Raw genomic sequence first — 18,477 nt, 5'->3', positions numbered from 1 at the left:
AGCTTGCGAATCGAAATCGAATCGAATTGGAACATCTGAATCGATACCCAGCCCTATTAAAAACGGGGTTTGGCTAACAAAAATAAATAGTTGATTTAGCATATTAAAATAAAATAAAAATTACAAACGACTTAACCAGCTTAATTATGTAGGGCTTAATGCAAACTATTCTGTCTTAAGAATACATAATTATGTTGATTGTGTTTTTACTGTGCTAAAATAAAATGCAATATTAATGCATCAAATTCCTCTCTTTTTGCCTAGTTCAGGTTAATGAAATGCATATCTTTACAATATTTAATTTACAATCTTGCAAATGACTATCCCCCCTTATATTGAAGCATAAGCCAATGCATTGCAGTGTTTTCCCCACAGTTTAACACACTTCATGCCTGAGAACACCAATGTGGTAAAATCACTGTAAAGTGTCTTCATTGCATTAATCATGTCACGCGGCTCCAGTAAAGAAGCCTGTTTTTTGTCATTTCTTCTCAAGGATCAATATAACATTTCATTTTGTGGATCTATTTATACAGTTCACTGACTCCAGAGCGTCTGTGGGATTATTTCTGGCGTTTCTCATTCAGAAGACAGACAACAGGCGAACACAACACAAGTGGAGACCCCTAAATCGACACGTGCTGCGCGCAGCTGTCATATGTGCTTGTGTCAGCGCATAGCGCCTATAATCGCCAACATCTACCGTACGTTTAGATAAAACACAAGAGAAGCAAATTAAACAGCAACAATACCAGATCTAACAATAGATCCTCACAAAGTTTCCCTGACGAACGCTGTCGTATCATGCCACATCAGTCATATACGGTATCTCTCCAGAATTACTGGTTTAGATGCGCTAACAAGCGTACGACCCCCTGAATTCAGACCTCTTCTCCAACGCATGACTCCATTTCAGACGTACGCCAAAAGAGAGCACGGCTCGGGTTTCACACGCACGTGGTGCATTGTGGGAATGATGGCCATCTCTGCTACTTGGCTCGGTGGCAGGCCTGACGTGGATACGAACTCTACTGGGAGTCTGTGATTTCTGCGATGGAAATGGTTTCTAAATGCAGCATTCGGATATAAAACTGAAGACGACAAGTTTGATTATAAATGTGCATAACATTTCCCAGCTCGTCTGACTTTATCCTGCACTTTTCCCCCCAAAGCGAAACACGTTTCACATTCCTTGATATACCCAACAGAACTGGACCGGAAACCATAAAAATAAATAACCCACAACTTTATGAGCTCAGGCCATATTAATGCACAACTCTCTGTTTGGACGAGTGCTGTTATTGTTTAATAAAATCCATTTTTGATGATTTCAATATTTATTAAGTCAATTATGTATTTGTTTTGACACGTCATGATTCAAAAAAACTGCAATATATCATGAATACCAAAAGCTGAAAATAATAAAAGCAGATTTTTTCTGTAAGTTAATTATATTTAAATGATAAATTAATCTTACATGTACCACTATAAATGTAGTATATCTATAAACACCATTATTCACCAAAGTGCATATTCAAGAACATTTAAAAGTATACTTTAATATTACAGCGATATTCAAAATAACATGTAATTACTGTATATCAGCAACAATGGAATGAAACGGATCACTAGGTCAAGCGTTTTAACTATTAATAATTATCCCAGTAATATAATTTTTCCATTCATATATCATACTTAAATAATATATTGGTCAGTGATGCACCTCAATGACTTCACTGCCTAAAATTCCTACAAACACAAATTTTTGTCTGAACACTAAAAAAAAATCATTATATTTACAGATGACGGCTGATCTTGAAAATACAAGCTTCATAAACGAAACCCACCTAAATTATTCCCATGAGTTATTAACAGTAGGATTAGGTCACTGGTATTAAACATGAAATATGTTGGTGGTACCATGGTACAGTGATGCTATCAGACGCCGATACTGTGGAGCAGAATGATTACAATTCACATACCAAAGCATTTGGTATTCTTTTAAGTGCCATGGAAGTACAGACTTGAAACCACTGGTAACATAACATCAAAAAACATAATACCATGATACTTTCCAGTACTTTGGGAGATACAGATACTAAACTTTCAAATGAAAAACATATTTGAGATAAACTGTGTTTCTGGAAGGGCTGTGCAACGATTAATCGCATCCAAAATAAAAGTTTGTGTTTACATAATATATGTGTGTGTGTACTGTGTATAATTATTTTGTACTTATAAATACACACATGTATTTAAGAAATATTTGCATGTATATACTACTGTATATATATATATTTATATTATATATAAATATTTTATATACAGGTGAAACTCGAAAAATTTGAATTATCATGCAAAAGTTCATTTATTTCAGTAATTTCAAGCCTTTATTTGTTATAATTTTGATGATTATGGCTTACAAAAAACCTTTTCACAATATTCTAATTTTGAGTTTGGGGTTTTCATAAGCTGTAAGCCATAATAATTAAAATGACAACAAATAAAGGCTTGAAATATCTCACTTTCATGTAATGAGTCTATATAATATATTAGTTTCACCTTTTAAGTTGAATTACTGAAATGCTTTTGCAAGATATTCAAATTTTTGAGTTTCACCCGTATTAATAAAACATTTTTCTTAAATGTATACATGCACGTGTGTATTTATATATACAAAATAATTATACACAGTACACACACGTATATTATGTATTTTTGTAAACAAACTTTTATTTTGGATGCGATTAATCGTTGCACAGCCCTAGTCTCTGGTGTTCACGATTTCAGCAGAAGTCAGAAATATTAATGTAGACAAGACTGCTTGCTTGGGTTTTTTTCCCTCAGGAAATTAGACACGAGGGGAAAGCAGACAAGCAAACGAGTTTATGCCGGTTACCTCAGAAACCAAACAGAAACTACCCGACGTAACCCCGTCCAAAGCCATCACAGTCCCAGAGATCAGGCCAAACCAAGCATCTAAATCTGTACGATCACAACGATTTGGGACAATTTGTACAGGAATGCACAGAACGTTTAAAGTGATCCAAAAATAAAAAATCCTTTGCTCACTCACTCTCATGTCACCGCTTTCAAATCATGTTTGTGCTGGCGCAAATCCAAACTTTAAGATCACAATGATGCGTTTGACTGTTTTGGGAATGACTGGGATTACCTGCAGGCGTCCCAAATAAGACCTGAAACGCTATTACGACTCAAATGACAACTAAATGATGGAGAAATCACTTCTAATCAGGGGTGGGCGATATGGCAAAAATATCATATCACGATTTTTTTCAGGAAAATCACGATTCACGATTTTATCACGATTCCTTTTCATGTTGGTTTTACTATTTTGCAAGTGACTGAGCATTACAGCCAAACTAATGTCCCTATTTTAAAAACAAAGCCTTATTTTTGTTTTTTAAATTTTAAATTTAATTAAAATTTAATTTAATTAAATAATTAATTTAAAAATTAAAGCCAAAAGCCAAAATATAAAATAAAAAAGAATGGCCAAAACAATTAGGCCAAAATGGCGAAGATAAAAAAAATCTTTGTCATTATTTTCTTTGTTATTAAAAATTAAGAACAAAGACACACAACTTAATACACAAATTAATTAAACAGTGCTTTATTTTTCCAGCTGTAGGTGTATTTAACAGCATTGAAGAAAGTAATTAAATGAACAAATATGAAAATAAAACACAACATAGACTTCACTGTATTGTACATTGATTCTTATTAAAGCGACTATTAAAGTTCTCAGTCAAGAGTGAGTGATTTGCTCTTTGTATTTTGTTGTTTTATTAACAGGGATAGTTCTCCCAAAAAAATGAAATTGTCATCATTTACTCTCCTTTAAGCCGTTTCAAACCCGAATAAGTCTCCCTCTTCTGTTGAAAATAAGTTATTTGGAGGAATGTGGGTAACCAAACAGTTGATGTATCCCAGTGACTTCCATAATAGTTTTTTCCCACTATGGTAGTCAATGGGGACCAGCAGCCGCCCGGTTAGCCACACTCCTCAGAATATCTTCTTTTGTGTTCAGCACAAGAAAGAAATTAATACATGTATTGAACAACATTAGAGAGAGTAAATAATGACATCATTTTTATTTTTGGGTAACTGTCCCTTTAAGGACAAGCGGCAGCATGTTTACCATCAGGGCTACTGTCACTTTAAGATCTGCACGCAACGAGTCTACACGCATTTGACAAGCAGATTTTCTTTCAATTTTTTCTATTGTTCTTTCACTTTAGACATAACCAACTTAAAACGTAAAACTTGTGTATATTTGACAGTATTATCGCAATAAGACTCGAAAGATAACCTAATCCAGTATCCAGGCGCTGTTAGACAGGCTTTTAGTGTATGTCTAACAGCGAATGATGTTTAACCAGCAAGGCTTTAAAGCACATGCAAATAATACATTTTTATGAACTACAGTGTCCCGTCCCTCTGCATTTCATGTGAATATACGTCGCGTTGTACAGCATGTTGAGACGGAGGCGCCAGAACTGCAAACTGATAGAATGCGCGATCCTACGATATTTCTTCAAAAGCAGATCGTGGAGACATTTTAATCGTCCACGATCAAAAATCGTGATATCGCACACCCCTACTTCTAAGAAGCGATTAATATCTAAGAAGGGGTGTAACGATTCCTTCATGTCACGATTCGATATATATCATGATACTGAACTCAAAATATGATATTTATTGCGATACTCCAAGACAGACATAAAAGGTTAACATTTTTTTTTACTGTTGATTAAAATACTAAATTTGATATTACATGGGGTATGTAAATGAATAGTCTTGGACTTGGTGCTGGAAAACCAAAGCACAAGACAATAGAGACACCAGAATAACAATATTCATGATTCTGAAGCTGAAAATACAGAATTTTTAGACGATTATGCTTCTCACTGACTAGATATATTTAGTAATGTAGGTCATTTGGTAAGACATTTGGCATCATCAGGACCCATAAATATTCCCACATTGCATTATTATACATTATGTTCAACATTAGATAGCAGTTTAATGTAGTACTGACTATGTAATGTACTATGTAATGTAGGGCTGTAAACGATTAATCGAATCCAAAATAAAAGTTTGTGTTTACATAATATGTGTGTATTGTGTATAATTATTTTGTGTGTATAAATACACACATATGCATGTATATATTTGCATTTATATACTGTATATATATATTTGTATAGAACTACCAGAACTATTTGTTATACATAAATAACAATTTTTTCTTAAATATATACAAGCATGTGTGTGTATTTATATATACAAAATAATTATACACAATACACACACATATATTATGTAAACAAACTTTTATTTTGGATTCGATTAATCGCGATTAATTGTTTCCAGCTCTAGTACTGACACTAAAACTACACATTTTTTCTCACACAGTAATTTTCATTTTGGGCAACCTATCCACGATACATATTGTCACTATCCACGATACATACTGTTGCATTTTTGTATTGTGATATATTGTGACACCCCTACCTCTGAGAAAACAGCATTTCCTCAAACACTTTTACACTAAATGGAGACCCAAAAGAAATCTCAGATCCATCACTAAACAACAATTTAACATTTAAAAACGTTTGAGGGAAGACTTTCCTCTCGTGCCCTTTGGCAAACCTGGAACAACGTGACCTCTGCGAACACAAAGCTTAAAACAAAAGAGTCTTGCATTCGTGCTGAATGACCTCATTGCTTACTAAAAGCAGTCCTGGCGGCTCCGATTCTGCCGTGGATAAACTCGTAACAGTGAGAGAAGTCATTTGTTTTGAGTCTAGAATGCGCTCTTTGTTCCTCAAAATCTTTGGCTTTGGCTAGTGAAAAAAAACAGCAAGCCCGCGGCGCACGTCGAGGAAAGCCCTGCTTCCCGTGAGGACATGTTTGCGGAGGGCGAAACTGAACCCTCTGTGAAACTCGCTGAAACTCAAGAGTCCTTCCTGCAACACCTGTTTTTCAGATGACATCATCGGCGGCTGAGGGACGGTTGATTATCTGAAGATTTTCTGATTTGAAAAAAAAAAAACAAAAAAAAAAAAAAGTCCCTACAAATCTGAGGTAATGCATGTTGTGCCAAACATGTACGCCTGTTTTAATAACTATGTTGATTGGAATATTAGTGGGTTATTTCGTATAGCAATAACCGCAATATTCTATTTTAATGTTTACGTCAACATGCAATCAAGATTAATACATGGTTCTAGTCTCATTTTGAATGATTTATCAGTCCACACATATTATTCCAAAGGTTTATAAATCGTAATCAAACTCCACCTTTGAAACAACTTCATATTTTAGTTTATGTGACACATCCCTCCTCTTCTCCATCCACCCGACACCATTCTGGTACGTAACGCGCAAAGTAACAACGACTTTTATGATTCAATCAAATCCCAATAGATGACGTAATCCATTTTTTGGATGGTAAAATAGTCCAAAAGATACAGAAAGATACAGAAATGTATCATGTCTCATGTAATCGCTCAAAGTTTCATGGAAAGACGTCAGTAAAACATCACGTTATGTTACATTTACCTCAGAAAAGGAGCATTTTGATAAATATATGCACGTTTGAACACAACTCAGTTTTATTTGAGGATTGTTATATCGAAAGATATGGAAGCTTCTTTCCGCCACAGAATAAAACATTTTAAAAAGTTTACATCGAGTTTACATCTTGCAATTCGGACTTTATTTCTCAGAATTGCTAGCCTGGGAAAACCCAGACCCTCTCAGTTGTAACTGAGTAAGGGTCTGGCAAAGCTCCATAGACAATTCATTTCCACAGGGGCGTCACCAACGGACGTCGGAAAGATCTAAAACCAATCAGAGCGATGAATGACATGACGTATGCAGAGCGACGGAGAAACATCTCGAGACTCTCAGCAATTCTCTGTTTGTGTTAACGAAAATGACCATTTTAAATCGCTTGAAACAGACGCGATAGCTGATTCGAACGAGTGATGTTGTGATGTTCCACGGCGGCATCCATCTCTGTAATGTACAAAATCTGCGTCACCGTCTCTGCTCTGTCGTCATCGTGTAAAACGTTTCTGATTGGTGCCGCGATTTCGGCGGATTGGAAATGGGTTTCAATGGGCTCTTTGCCAGACCCACTTGCAGAGCAAATCTAAATTTGCCGGAAGTGGTCTGGGTTTTCCCAGGCTACAGAATTGCGCGATATAAAGTCAAAATTGCATGAAATAAAGTTGCAATTGCGTGTTATAACTAGAGGTCGACCGATAGTGGATTTTACCGATAACGATAGCTAGGTTGGGCCATACTTGCCGATAACCGATTAATGAACCGATAGTTTTTAAAATTGATACTGGATAAAAACAAACATAACACTCCAAGTAAAACAGTGCTGAACTTTATTATAAAAATAATAAAACTGTATTGAACCATGAAAACATGCTAAATGAAATGATATAAATGTGAATATAAGTCAATAAAAGACATTCATTCAAACTGAAATAAAAAGTAATACTGAAATAACAAATAAAACCAGTTACATTCAAAATGTAACTATTTAACAGTTCTTTTCAAGCCAACTTAATTAATAAAAAAGTAACAAAATTTGTATTAAAGTCAAGATGAAAAAAATAAATAACCGAAATCGAATGCTTTTCTGATTCGTTTATGTTTCTGTCGGCTGTATGAACATATCAGTTTGCTTACGTCTCTAGCTTTAAATATGCAACTTCTCTGCATATTTAATGCATAAAAGTGACCAGCTGGATATGAACTAATGCAAATAGAGGTAACAATTGTGACATTAAACATTCGGGTGGGACTTACGTTTATGTTTGTCAGTGTTTTAACCGCTTGAGGTACTAGTAATGTTAGCGTCCTCTCAGCCTCGAAGGCAAACAAACATACTGTTGTGCTGTTCTTTCTCTACTAATGCAGCATTTAGTCAACAAATTAATCACTTTATAATGATATGACAAAATGTACTGTATACATACATTTGAGCTGTCGGTGCTTTAAACGCGCATCTGATATCAGCGCTCTCCACGCAGCATGTGCTTTCAGTGCAGCACGCAGCATCACGTGTCGAAATAAACAACACGAGGCACGAGTTTTTATTACACCTCTAGAGGCCGCTCTTGTACTGCATCATGCCAGCAGACCCTTCTCAGCTCTGACACTGTGTAATGAATGACAGCGCACGCTTCTCAGCCGCTCCAGCAATGGACGCAACCAGGAAAAACTATCGGTATATATTTTTGCCGATAACGATAGTTCCACTAGTCAACTATCGGTGCCGATTAATCGGCAAAACCGATGAATCGGTCGACCTCTAGTTATAACGTCAGAATTGCAAGATATAAAGTCAGAATGGCAAGATATAAAGTCAGAATTGCAAGATATAAAGTCAGAATTGCAAGATATAAAGTCAGAATTGCGTGAAATATTCGCAATTGCGTGAAATAGTCAAATGTCAGATTTTTTTCTCGCAAATGCGACTTTATATCACGCAATTCTGACTTTATAACACATAATTGCGAGTTTATATCTCGCTATTCTGACATCTTTTCTCAGAATTCGCCTTTGGCTAAGCCACGCCCTAGAATGTAGATTGACCAATCACAGCGCAGCCAAGAACGAGCTTCACAGAGGGTCTGACACTTTTTCACGGCGCTCCATTGACTTCAACGCAGGCGGCTCATATTTTTGGTCTCGGCAGGCTATTACGTCGTCGTTTTATTAAAAATATGGTTAAACGTTGTGCCTGGGGCATTTGTAACACAGATACGCGTTTCCCAGAGAGGTTGGAGGGGGGTGTCCGTTTTTCCCCCTTCCCAAAACCGAAGTCAAATCCTGACAAGTGTCGTCTTTGGATTAAACTGTGTGGACGTCCTCAGTCAGCGAAACCCCTCAAGATCATCAACACACTTTTGTGTTTTAACCTTACTGTGAAGTTACACTAGTTAGACAGTTTTATGCTGATTTCGGTTCTAACCAAACAGTTACCAGGTCCCATTTCGTTTTTTTTTTTTTCCTACTATGGAAGCCAATGGGACCTGGTAACTGTTTGGTTACTGACATTTTTCAAAATATCTTCCTTTTGTGTTCAGCAGAAGAAAGAAATTCATGCAAGTTTGAAACAACTTGAGGGTGAGTATATGATGACAGAATTTTCATTTTAAAGTGAACTATCCCTTTAACACCACTTTAAAAAAAAAAAAAGTGTAGCCCTAAACTTTTAGATAAACTTGTCCTAAAAAGATTAAGCTACTTAAGTTCGGCTTCAGACAAAACTTAGCACTTAAAAAAAAATCCATAAAGAGTGAGAAGTGCTAATCTGACTTCTGTTAGAAACACACACGCCCTTCCCCCATGAAAAGATTCCATTGTGACATTCTAAACTGCAATAGCAGTCGGCAAGAGAATGCAGCATATTCCGAAACAACACTGGAATGCTTTGTTAGTGGGATATCTTTCAGCCCGCTGGCCCGGCACACACACACACACACACAGAGAGAGAGAGAGAGAGAGAGAGAGACCTCTGGCTCTCGATGTATCCAAACCTAAACGCATGCAACCTTGAAACTTCCCTCTCAACTGATCTAGAAGTCTAAGAAAAACCAATTCTATTTTCACAGACTGTTAAAAGAGCAAAAGCTGCCATGTGTTGCTCAAAGACGTCGGTTTAAGAGAACAGAAACTTCATGAAAACAGCGCTGGCTCGCCGCTGACCTGAGCATTATTGCCATAGCAACAGTATTAGCCGACACCAATGCTCATATTCCAAACGCTGGTCAAATAAAGACACAGACGAGATTGTGTTTCACAGGACGCAGTTATGCAGCGTACAGATTGTGCATGATGGTGTAACATTTATAATAAACATACACAGAAATACCAAGAAATGCATTTCAAAGCATCTGGGGAACAAATGCAAAACAATGCATTGCATATATCCTTTTGAAGCATCATTCTCACAGGCTTGATTTAAATTATTTAAAGGGATTGTTCAAGGGATGTCGTTCCAAAGACTTTCGTTCATCTTCGAAACACAAATGAAGATCTTTTTAGATGAAATCAGAGTTTTCTGTCCCTCCATTGACAGTCTACGCAACTACCACTGAGGCTTCAAAAAGATCATTAAGTGATCGTAAAACTAATCCATATGAATTGAGCCATTTAGTGACACCATCGTTTTATATGATGAACAGATTGAGTTTAGGCTTTTTTTCATATTTAATATTCATCAACTCACACATCAGTTGTGGTAAATGAAGCTTAATTATGTTCGCTTGATGTGTGAGAACCAATGAGGTTCTTTCTCGTGTTACGCAGCACGTTTGATCTTCAGAAAGAACATGTGACCCTGGATCACAAAACCAGTCTGGAGTCGCACGGGTATATCTGTGGCAATAGCCAACTATACATTGTATGGGTCAAAATTATACATTTTTCTTTTATGCCAAAAATCATTAGGATATTAAGATCATGTTCCATGAAGATATTTAGCAAATGTCCTACCGTAAATATATAAAACATGTATTTTTGTGAGTGAATGCAGCACAATCGTGAACATAAATGCACAACTTTAAAGGAGATTTTCTCAATGTTTAGATTTTTTTGCATCCTCAGATTCCAGATTTTCAGATCTCTGCCAAATATTGTCCCATCATCAAACCATACATCAATGGAAAGCTTTGAAAAGGTGTATAAATCTCAATGTTAAAAATTGACCCATATGACTGGTTGTATGGTCCAGGGTCACAAATGAGGTTTTTGTTCTTGTGCATCAAGCAGGTTCGGTTGAGCTTCCGTTTATATCTGATCAATATTTAAATGTGAATAAAAGCCTAACTTCAATCTGAGTCACTTTAGAAAACTTGGATGAAACCGCTCAATTCCAATAGAGGGCGCTAGGGCGCCGCCCCCCCCATGAGCCAGACCACAGTTTATGAGCCACACTCATTAAATAAATAAGTAAATACATACATAAAACATACATACAAATTGTCAGTATTTGTGTGTTTAAGATATTAAATACACCCAGTATATGTGAAAAATATGATAGAAATTAAAAATGTCTGCTTTTTCAACACGTCTCCTCCACCTGCGTGCACGTCTCATCAGCTCTGGGGCGCTGGAGAAATCGCCCCAGAGAGGCGGGTCTGTGGAGCAGCTTAGCCAATTGCTGATTTAAGATATACATGTTTGACATAAACTGTAGCCAATCAGCGAGCTCAAATCTAGTCAGCTATGGGCGCTTCTGTTAGCGCCCCAAACTGCGCGTGCCCGCCCGCGCTCATGCGCGCCTATCTCGATCAGACAGCGGTCTATCGCCTGGCTAGCTGGATGTGTCATGCTAATGTCTTGTTTTGCTTTCCGTGATTACTTTTTAAAACAACAGGGACAGATCCAACATGGACAGTTACCGAAGTGAGGGATCTGTCTGAGAAAAGTAACAAAGTAACAAAGTAACTAAACTTTTTGAGATAAATTTCAAATGCAAATGGAAAGTTTGTGCAATTTGTTTGTTTTTGTTTAAGTTCAGTCTTGTAATATGGCATTAAATAATTACTGACTTTTTCACAGAGCACTGGTATCATGCAGTTTGTGTTAAATTGCGTTTGGGTGGTTAACAATAATTATTTGTAATATTATTATTATTTTTTGCTTTACAAAGATATGTAATTGTAAAGGCAGTGGTTCTCAAACCGTGGTGACAGAAGGTGGTGCGGGAACAAAATGCTGAATTTTGCCGTTCCTTTAACGTTAATACTAACGTTACCTCATCTTAAAATAAGATTTAAACTGAGCATGCATTTCTCTCAGGTTAAATGCTGTAAATACATGAAAAATTACCTCATATTTTGCGGTCAAAACTGTCTGCATTTAAGCAGCGTGTATGAAAGGTCTCGTACAGATTGCTGCCTCAGCAAATCGCGCTATACTGCCGTTCTCAACAATGTATGTTACCTTTGTAAAAGTAGGGATTTAAGTTAGCACTTACTAGCATGAAGAACAAATATAGACACAGGCTGTGCATGGAGATCGATATAATTCAAACTCTCTTCGATACAAAGACATACCCTGTGTGAGTTCCTGTGTTTAATGATGATCACATTGAAGATCCACACGATTGCAAAAGTAGCATTGATTTTATACAACAGTTCAACAAACAAAATAAAGATTGTGAACGAATCTTTAGAGTCAATGATTCAATGATTAATTCAAAGACTCGATGACTCATCACCTACTGGCAGTTTTAATTTAATATTTAAAAGCATCACTTCGTTTTTACCATCATTGCAAATTTATCCATTTAACTTTTTTTTTTAATTCAAAGCATTATTTATTTTATAAAGGTATTTGTAAAGGTAAAAATGCACTTGAAAAAAATCGATTTAGGGGGGCAAATATTGTCCCTTACTGAAAAAGGTGTGACTGAAGAGTGGGGGTACGCAGAAGGATATTAAAGCCTCTTGGGGTACAACTCTAAAAAGTTTGAGAACCACTGGGACTGGGTTAAGGAATAGAACAAAATAAACATCAAAGCACAATACACATACCAAGGGCAGAAAGTAGGCCTAATACTCCCATGGTTACCAGACTATTGAAACCGGCTGAATATGACAGCCCCACCTAAGATATTTTTCACCAGCCGCCACTGCTCAATTCATATGGATTAGTCTTACGTTACCCATGAACTTTTTGAAGCGTCAAATCGGTAGTTGTGTAGACGGTCAATGGAGGGACAGAACGCTCTCAGATTTCATCAAAAATATCTTCATTTGTGTTCTGAAGATGAACAAAAGTCTTACATGTTTGAGACGACACGATTAATTAATGACAGAATTTTCATTTTTTTGGGTGAACCATCCCTTTAAAGCAACAGTAAAGAACATTTTTTACCTCAAAATAATGTTTCCAAAATCGTATCTGTGGTTCATCAAGCCGTAACAGGGTGAACGGCACTTCTGCCTCCGCTTTGCGGTCCTTTATCTGCTATAACCACACTATGCAAGTTTGCCAGATTGGGTCGCATTTCTGTGGTTCTAAGGAGACATAAGAAAACTACTAATTTAGCTTGCTTTACGTCAAGCGTTACAATAGTCATTATTTAGTTTTTCTTCGTTTCTGATGTCACAATACACACTGTAAACCCTAATGCTCAAAATAATTAATTGGTTTGAGTAGGAAAAACTTAAATTTAACTAATTAGTTCAGTCAATTAGTAATGAGTGTTTAGCACTTTCTTTTTCTTTCAAGTTCACAGAACTGGTATATTTTTAAGTAAACTGAACTGTTACATTGTTTTGAGTTTTATGAAATTATTTTCATTTAGACGAACATAAGTTGAACTGAAATGGCTGGGATGTCCATTTCCCAGAATGCTTTGCCAATGGCACTCGAAAGGGAGAGTAAATGCTAAAATTAAGTGTAATAATGTTTTGTGCAAGATTAAAGTTCAGTGGGAGATTAATGTTTTGTTATGCTAATTTAGAATAATTTCTGTTAATGTTGGTTTTAGGAGAGTTACCATCATGGTGACGAGTGGTGCATGAGATTGATTTGAGAGCAAATTATATCTTTATATTGTTGCACAGCAAGTGCGTCTGTTAAACATACTATTGCTTTTATGTTAACAAATTAGTATGTTAGCAGATAAGCTTGTTAAAGCTAGCTAAGTTTATACTAATAAAAATGTTACCATTGAGATTACATGAAAGCTTTAAGTTAATTGTATGAATTAGTGTACTCAAACCTTTCAAGTTAAGAACAATTAAAATGTTTAAGTATAAAATAAAAATCTGCTAGTTCTGCTTACTTAAACTTTGAATTACATAACTTAAAAAAATTGATTGCCTTAAATGTTTTGAGTTTCGCCAACTTATTCGGGTTTACAGTGTATCATACTTTCATGAAATCTTGCAACATACTCTACCTTGTCTGTGGACATCGTTCATTTCAAAGCCGGTGCTCGATAAACAGCGAGTGTGCATGCGACAGTAGGCTATAGGCTATATTATTTACGACAGCGGTAATGGACAATTCCGCTTCCAACCTGTAGGGCGGCCGAAGAGGAAAAGTTATTTAGTGTTGCTTTAATACAGTAACGGCCAAAAGTGATGTCCGGGGGGAATATTTGTATTTAATGACCCAACAACTTATTAAACCGTCAAAATATTTAAATATGAGGGAAGAACAAAATACTAAACTTGATTAAGGTATTTATCTGACACACATAAATAGGTCAAAACTTTTTCATGCACATTGGGATAGTTATTAGTACTTATACTGCAAATAAATATTCTTAAGGACACCAAAACCTAAAATAAAACTTTTAATACAGTAGTGGCCAAAAGTGATGTCCGAAGGGAATATTTGTTTTCAATGACCCTACAAGTTCAATTAAACCATCAAAATAATAAATATTTTAAATATGAAAAGAAAAAACACTTCTCACTAGGACTGGGTATCGATTCAGAAGTTCCAATTCGATTCGATTTCAATTCGCAAGCTCTGAATTCGATTCGATTTCGATTCTCGATTCAATTTCGATTCTAAATTCGATTCCCGATTCGACTCAATGAATATAGATTTAATACAAATCCTATATTTATTTATTTTAAAAACGGTGAACATAAGTTTACAAGTGGTTAATTATTAAAAAGAAATCGAGCCACAAACCCGTACAGAACAGTGGCATGCCTTGATCAATCAGGATCAGCTTATTTTATGTTTAAGATAAAACAAACATAAAATCTCACAGCATTCGCTGTAACATGGAGACTGCAAGCCTATGAACACCGTAGGAAAACTAATACTGGCTTTTGGGCGATAGGTAAATAAATATGATTTTTTTTTTTTTTTTTGGCCTTTGAGAATCGATTTTGAATCGACCACATTTTAAAAATCGATTAATCGAAAAATATTTTTTTTTGCCCAGCCCTACTTCTCACTATCTGACACACATAAATAGGTCAAATCCCTTTAATGCATAGTGAAAAATCTCCCAGACTATACCAATATTCCTGCATTGTCCACAGATCAGGAAAAACAAAATGTTCCAGCAGGCGATCATGAGAAAACACTTCTTTAAATAACTAGTCCTGCTGCAGCAACCATTAAGCAGCGAGTCATGCTTTTTCTTTCATTCCCAAAACTGAAGGGACCCAAACAGGAAATACATTCCACATGAACTCAGAGAAGCCACTGCCAGAGTCGGGACACAAAAGCTCAGAGGGGCTGGCCGTCTGCTCGCAGCACTTTTCAAAAGAGGGCTTAACCAAAACCCTGCTTGCAGAACACAATGAGGTTCACGCAGAATAGAGCGTAATTGACCTACTCGCAGAAATCTAACAAACTAATCACAGGCTTCTGTGGAATCCAGGCTGAAGAATGTGGAAACCAACCATTAAGATCACAATCACGCCGTGTAAAAATGCTGTTTTTTTAGTTTGTGAATACTGTACATCAGTGGGTCACATGTCTGTTTTGACTGATCATAGAGAGCATAGAAAACATGCTAAAAAAAAAAAAGTTTATCACCTTCTAAAAAGGAGGAGGGATATTTTACACATTTTTAGATGTACATAGTCAAACTCAGCATTGTGAGACTAAAACTCATCTCTCACATGGTAAAAGATAGTTAGTTGTATTAGAAAGTTAGGTTGTGCCCTCATCCTCAAAAACCATAAACACTACACAACGCGAAAGAAACCAGACTAAAATAGCAATGTCATAGACGAGGAAGCATTTTTAATTGGTTCCTTTCAGTCAACAAGTTCTTAAAAGAAAATGTTTTGTCTTAGTGTGAAGAATATTTTTTAAAGTACCTTGTTCTGCTATAAAGGATTGTCTTCTTGGAACCGTCAAAGCCAATAATAAATATAGTTTGCACATACCACAACCATGTGTATTGTGTGATGCATCACTGGCTTAAAACAATAGCTCAACAATTGATCACGATAACCAAATCTGGTCCTGTGTTGGGTCCCTGCCTGCACACAATGTACAATAATTTGGGTCCTGAAACAAACCCAACTGCTAGAGCACCTTAAAGGGATAGTTCACCCCAAAATTAAAATAACTAATGAGGTTCTCGTGTTACGCAGAACGTTTGATCTTCAGCTAGAAGTTACCAATGGTGTTTGTTCTCACGCATCGAGCATGTCTGGTTGAGCTTTTGTTTATGTTCGCTGATCAATGTTTATATGTGAATAAAAGCCTTAATTCAATCTGTTCATCATATAGCCTAGGCCTAAAGAGACCACTCAATTCATTCAGATTAGTTTTACAACCTCTTTATGATCTTTTTAAAGAGTCACGGTGGTAGTTGCGTAGCTGTCAATGGAGGGACAGAAAGCTCTCAAATTTCATCAAAAATATCTTATTTTGTGTTTTGGAAGATGAACGAAAGTCTTACAAGTTTGGAACGACATGACGACGAGTAATTAATGACAGAATTTATATTTTTAGGTGAACCATCCCTTTAAAAACAACCAAATAAAATCCAATGAAAATATATTTTTACTTATGGGGCAACAAATACATTTAACGTCACACTGCAAAGTGTAATTTAAGCCACTTACAGGGTTAAAATCTTCCACAAGAACCAATGAGGTTCATTCTCGTGGTGCGCAGAACGGTTGATCTTCAGAAAAAACCAATGGTGTGTGTTCTCACGCATCGAGCAGGTTCGGTTGAGCTTTTGTTTATGTTCGCTGATCAATGTTTATATGTGAATAAAAGCCTAAATTCAATCTGTTCATCATATATAGAGATAGAGGAAAATCTGGACTAAACCACTCAATTAATTCAGATTAGTTTTACAACCTCTTTATGATCTTTTTAAAGCGTTAAAGTGGTAGTTGCGCAGCTGTCAATGGAGGGACAGAAAGCTCTCAAATTTCATCAAAAAGATCTTTATTTGTGTCCCGAAGATTAACGAAAGTCTTACAAGTTTGGCATTAAAGACAGAATTTATATTTTTGGGGGAACCATCCCTTTAAAAACAACCTAATAAAATCCAATGAAAATATATTTTTACTTATGGCGCAACAAATACATTTAACTTCACACTGCAAAGTGTAATTTAAGCCACTTACAGGGTTACACTGGTGTGCAGTTGAGTATAAATATCCTGAATATTCTGAGCTACAGCCTCTAGATCCACAACAGGAATCTGGATCCTCCTGGACGGATTCTCTGACACATTCAACAAAACACACTGTCAAGCCTTCAACCCTCATTCCAGAAAAACAAAAAACAGAAAATAGTCCAACCAAAAACCTAAGTTACACAGCGTTAAACTACCACTAGAGCCTGGTTATGATGTCTGATTACTGATGGCATGATCATGCATTGGTTTGATCTTCACGAGGCTGCAGTTCAACCCTAAATCCAGCGGTTTCTGACACTTCACCACCCCGAAAATCACTAATCCATCGCCAATGACACCCGCCAGGGGTTTGGGTGTGTGTGTGTGTGTGTGTGTCACCCGCCGGCTGTCATTAGGGTGTTAAAGGGCTGCAGTGAACCGTATCTGTGCCTTTTCAGGGCGTTGAAGGGTCTTCAGCCCCAGTGTAATTTAGGGACACCGTGGGCAGTTAATCACGTCGTTAATTGGAGTAATTAAGACCAGACAGTCAGACTGCAGCAGATTTGATGAGATTTAAACGGCTCAATGCTGATACAGATGAACCAAAACCACTTAACGAGCAAACATACACGCTTGACGTCGCTGAAACATCACTTTAATGTTGTCCTCCTGTCATTTCCCTTATTTTAACAGCAGCGAATTGACGTTTCAAAAGATTTTACCAAAAAAAAATCATCAGTATTTATGGAGCTAATCTCAGTTAGCCGTTAGCACCTATCGTTGACACGGATTCAAAAACATCTCAAACACGTCAAAACACAAGCGCTTGAGTGTTTCGATTTAACGTGGGATTAACGGACACGAGTCCTACCTGTAGTGGCTCCGGGAAAGGCGTTTATTGGTGTGAAAAACAGCCCGAGCAGGCGGTCGGATCACGGCATCACTTACCAGCTGTTTGTCCCCACCCTCCTGTCTGTGGAGAGAGGAAGTGACGGAACGCGGCTTCCGGGCGCGCACACAGAGAGCACGAGCACGAGCGAGAAGGAGAAGGCCAGGCGATGTGCGCGACCCATAGAGCGCGTGCACTTTATGGTAACCATAGTTTTCACCAAAGTACTAGCTATGGAACTTTTTGTTAATACTGTAAAATATTGATGATAATATTACATTTAAATTGTTTTTTTTCGAAAAAAGAGTCAAAGTTTTTAGAGGTTATCTGTTATTTATGTTTTATTTACATGTATTTGATGACAGTGGTGATAATGTTTTATTATTTATAATATTTTGTTTTACATTTTCTCATTTTATTTTATTTTATTTCATTTCTGTTTTTATTTTTTTATTTAATA

At 36.5% G+C, this 18,477-nt stretch overlaps 1 protein-coding gene across 2 annotated transcripts in view; it reads right to left on the bottom strand.

The window, feature by feature from the left end:
- Nucleotides 1-18,208, bottom strand: part of garre1 (granule associated Rac and RHOG effector 1) — a 53,608-nt gene extending 35,400 nt beyond the window's left edge. The window contains exon 1 of one of the 2 annotated variants that reach the window (XM_079620433.1): nucleotides 18,077-18,208. The gene's annotated coding sequence lies outside the window, so the exon portion shown is untranslated. Of the gene's footprint in view, nucleotides 1-17,999 lie in introns of both variants that reach the window. The other variant, XM_079620432.1, reaches the window with a different exon arrangement.
- Between the last annotated feature and the right edge of the window lie 269 nt (nucleotides 18,209-18,477).

The sequence above is a fragment of the Phoxinus phoxinus genome, assembly GCF_949152265.1.
Source record: "Phoxinus phoxinus genome assembly, chromosome: 8".
Lineage (NCBI taxonomy): Eukaryota > Metazoa > Chordata > Actinopteri > Cypriniformes > Leuciscidae > Phoxinus > Phoxinus phoxinus.
The sequence above is the reverse complement of the archived record's forward strand: the minus strand, read 5'-3'. Positions and strand labels throughout refer to the sequence as shown.